Source organism: Melanerpes formicivorus, unplaced genomic scaffold, assembly GCF_026170545.1.
Source record: "Melanerpes formicivorus ecotype bairdi unplaced genomic scaffold, bMelFor1.0.p_v2 SCAF_69, whole genome shotgun sequence".
Lineage (NCBI taxonomy): Eukaryota > Metazoa > Chordata > Aves > Piciformes > Picidae > Melanerpes > Melanerpes formicivorus.
In genome coordinates this window covers 1,766,484-1,770,802 of record NW_027142421.1, presented here as the reverse complement: position 1 = coordinate 1,770,802, position 4,319 = coordinate 1,766,484, and the positions used below count along the sequence as shown (strand labels likewise).

The 4,319-nt window shown below is 42.8% G+C and overlaps 1 long non-coding RNA gene across 1 annotated transcript; it reads right to left on the bottom strand.

The window, feature by feature from the left end:
* Window positions 1-1,141: 1,141 nt before the first annotated feature.
* On the bottom strand, window positions 1,142-4,014 carry LOC137453624 (uncharacterized). Its single transcript, XR_010990424.1, has 3 exons — window positions 3,517-4,014; window positions 2,433-2,640; window positions 1,142-1,398 (listed from the first exon to the last, which is right to left on the bottom strand). It is a non-coding gene; the product is annotated as an uncharacterized lncRNA (long non-coding RNA).
* Window positions 4,015-4,319: the final 305 nt, after the last annotated feature.

The window sequence follows — 4,319 nt, the reverse complement described above, 5'->3', positions numbered from 1 at the left end:
AAACAGGCCTGAAATACTGCCCCATGCTACCAGGTAAGTCCTCCTGCCAGAGTGCAGTCAGGAGGGAGAGGAGAAAAGAGCACGAGAAACTGACTCTGCAGCCAGTTCTGTAGGAATGCAGGCATTATGGAAATGAAAGAGAAAAGATTACACTTCACAGTGTGTAGATTGTGGACTGTCTAGTCCTCCTGGAAGACTTCTCTATGGTTCAAGACATCCCAGTGTCTCAAAGGAAAACTTGAACATTTTATGTAGTTTACAACAATAACATTTTCTCAGTCTTCTGAGATGGATGGGAAAAGGAGACAGGAAGTCATTCAACTCAATTTTGTAACAGCTCTAGATGAGCACTCACTAAGTGTTTCTTTGCAATCTCTTTAAAATGGGTCACTATGCTCCAGTGCTGTGGTGAGAATTCCTTAGCTGAGTTTGACTTGAAGGGATCTTTCCCTCTCCCTTTTGTTACCTACAGTTCTGTAATGTTAAACTTTTGGACCTTACATAAATTTGAGTCAAAGATCCCTTTTCTGGCACCTGTAAGAAACATTTAGGCACAGATTGCATCTATTTATTTCAGCTGGAGGACTATTGAGACTTTCCTTAAACAGGAAAGAACTCCATGATAACAGGAGTGGATCTAGAGAATCAAATCAGTTGAAGGTGGGGGTAGTTCAAATGGAAAAATCATTCTAGTTGATTCATTGTCCATCAGTCAGGCTGTTACCCTGCCTTCAATGTACATATTGAGAGGTGACTATGTGAATGCCTGTCACCAATTGGAAGAAGTCCTTGGTTGAGACCAAATCATGGACGCTATCAGTGTCGCTGTGCAATTTCCCCAACAGTACTAAAAGTAACTAACTTTCTGCTCTTGTTAAAAATAAATATTGCATACACATTTTGTCTCTATTCAGGACACTGCTTCTTGAGGAAAAGCCTGTCCTTTTCAATATAGGTCAGTAAAAATACCCTTTCTGCTTGAAAGTGACAAGTCTAGCTTAGTCATTGCAAACCAATGGCAGAACAGGCAGAAAAACTATAGACTTCTAGAGCAAGCAAGAAGTCCTGAGGGATAAAACCTGACTAAGGACAATTTCAAATGAGTGCCTTCAAGGCTTTTCTTCACAGAATTTCTCTCTAGCCTTTCAGTGCTGGTGCTTGTGTTGTCTTACATAAATGTATGGCATTGCATAGGTAAACTGACCTGCTGTCAGATGTAGCCTCTTACGGGTGATGACAACTGTAGTCACACAGCTCTGATGGCCATGGGAAGCACATGGAGGCAGCTGAAGCCAGTGGTACTTCCAAGACACCCTCTTTGGAGTTGCAGCCTCACAGAAGCTGTAGGACATCACAAGGGCTTTTCTACCTTGAATCTGGTATTGATGGGTACAGCACCTGGAGAATTTGAAAATGCCATGAGTTGTTGGACCCAAGTACCATGTAAGAGCATCTAATCAGTACTTTTGATGAGGCTCCAGAGAACTTCCATATAGTTGTATTCTAAAGGGAGGAAACCACTTTTCTCCTCCAGGCATGAAAGCAAATCAGTATCACACCACGTGGTTGAGGGTCAAGTCTACTCTGTAGCTAACAGAATTAGGAATATGAAATTGAGCTAGCTTTAGCTGCAAGGCAACTGTCAGTGTTGGTGCTGAAACTTTAAAATAGCAGAGGAGGCTTGATAATGTAGTGTAGTGTAATGGTCTGAGCTGTACCACATATACATACAGATATACCCCCACACTATTCTGAGCAATGCTGCCTGCACGGTGTGACACTCCTGAGATGTGTAATTAGTGTTCCAGGGGCTGGGCTCTCTCTGGTTGTTTTTCATGTGGTGTGGCTTCCTCTATGAGTTTCAGGGTTGGTTTTTTTCCCTTTTTTTCCCTTCCCTTCTCTCTCTGTGTAATCTGATATCTCTGCAAGAGAGTAGTAAATCATTTTGTGTAACTCAACTGAAACTCTCCACTTCCCTTCTTTTTAACTCCCACCAGTGGGGGAGAGGGAGAAAGGGGCAGGGGGAGCAGTCAGGTTAACCCATGTGTTAACCTGTAACATGTAGGAATCTCTCTGATTTCCCAGTGCTCCGTGACACAGGTAATATCTTGGGCACTAGCAAAAAGCAAAGTTACAGGCATTGGCACCTGGACTGTGCTGGGGCCATAAAGTACACTTTCCCCACCATAATTCCATCATGTTCAGGTTTGGTTTTGGAAGTACATAAAAGAACCTTTCTCCTGGTCAGGAATGAGTACCAGCAAGCCACAGGCTGAATGATGGACTTGGACCTGTTTGTAATCAACCTATGTACACTTAACCACAACCTTCTGCTGATCCATTAGTTTGAGCAAAAATAGAAAGCAGACTCAGGTCTTAGCTCAACTGGTAGACTAATCTACAACAGGTATTTGGGGGTAAAGTGAACTCACCTATAGGTCTTTTCCTTGTTCAAGCTTCCTTCATTTGCACAAATCCAGGATTTGAAGCAGTTTGCCTCAGGGAGTCCTTCACTGGTTGCTGACACTGCTACAAAACGCATCTCTGTGCTTCAGAAGCTGCACCATTATCAATCAGAAAACAAGGTTCAGTGGAATGATACATTTTTTTTTAAGGCAGGATTGATTTGAGTCAGGTGTGCTGAAAAAGAATAATTGAACACATAATGCTGAGCTATTAACTGCTTATTAACCAGCAACAGAAGAAGAGGACACAGTCTCAAGCTGTGTAGGGGGAAGTTTAGGACTGATCTTAGAAAGTTCTTCACAGAAAGAGTGATTGACCATTGGAGTGGGCTGTCCAGGGAGGTGGAGGGGTCAATGTCCCTGGAGGTGTTTAAGAAAAGACTGGCTGAGGTGATTGGTGCCATGGTCTAGTGATTAGTTAGGGTTAGGTGATCAGCTGGACTTGATGATCTTGGAGGTTTCTTCCAACCTGGTTGATTCTGTACTTAACTTCACACATACTTCAACCTAGTGGATAAAACAGGACTGCAGCCATTGAGGAAACAAGGCAGCTAACAAAACATTTCTGGCCAAGTGGAAAGAAGAAACTTTCTTCAAGAGACAGAGCCTATACTCTATCACTGTTCACTGGTGGAACTTGAGGTGCTTCAGATCCATCTGGGACATGACAAGTATGCTTCTGAAGGGAGGAGATATCTCAATGTGGTTACAGTTTGCTTTATGACTTTCCATCCTAAGGAACTGCCACCACAGTGTCTTACAGACCTGTGGCAGAGGCTGAGCTGACAACTCAAGTCATGCAGCATGGCAGCTTGGTTATACTGAAGAGGCCACTCAAGAATTTTCCTTTCAAAGAGAAGAGCTATAATGAGGAGAGCCTCTGAGCCATCCTGTTCTGTACAGCCCCTCAGATTTCTCTAGAAAATATTTCATTCACATGTCTCTGCATTTTTTTCTTACTAATCATGAGAGAGATGACTGGCAGATTAAGCCATGCATCAGACTCACTAACAAGCAAACCCCAAATATCATTAACTCTTGAAGTACTCACAGGATGAAGAGTGGTTCAACACACCAAGATTCTGAAATGCAATATAAAACAGGAAGCTGACAATGGAGTACTTTAGGTCCTTCTCCTACCTTCCTGCACAGGGAAAAATGAAACAAATAAGGGGAATTACAAACCACCAAGATGTATCAGGTAAGAAGCCTTGAAGAAAAAGTATGTATTTGTTTCTCTGAGGATAAAGGGGACTGCAATACTCAACCAAAACTAACACCTGCCTTTTATAGTATCTGAAACTATTGCTTTGGCCTCAGCAGCTCCTTGACATTTTGCCTCAATCAATCAATCTGAACAGAAATGCAGCTACCAGTGGTCACACTGAATATAGCCAAATGTCTACTCAAGAAGACAATACATAGTGTGCACCTTTATGTCCAACATAAAACGTCTTCACTATATTTACTCTGGATACACCTTACTAAACACACACTATGGAGCAACTACCTAACTCTGTAAGGTGAGAAGTGAATTCACAGTCCTGTAATAAGCCACTATTTCCTGGACATTGCTTTCCAGCACTCATTCATCATAACCCTTTACTTCCATCTCTGGCCAAATGTTCTAGTATTGGGTTTGGCTGAGCTAATTGGAGTTAATTCTCCTCAGAACATGCTTCTAGTGCTGTGTTTCACAGCAGTAGTTGATAACACAGCAGTATTTTAGCTACTGCTGAACAAGTATCCAGGCTGCCCCAAGAGTATGCTGAGGGGTGGGCAAGATCTTGGGAGGGGACACAGCTGGGCCAGCTGACCCAAACTGGCCAAATGGCATCCATGCCACACGATGCC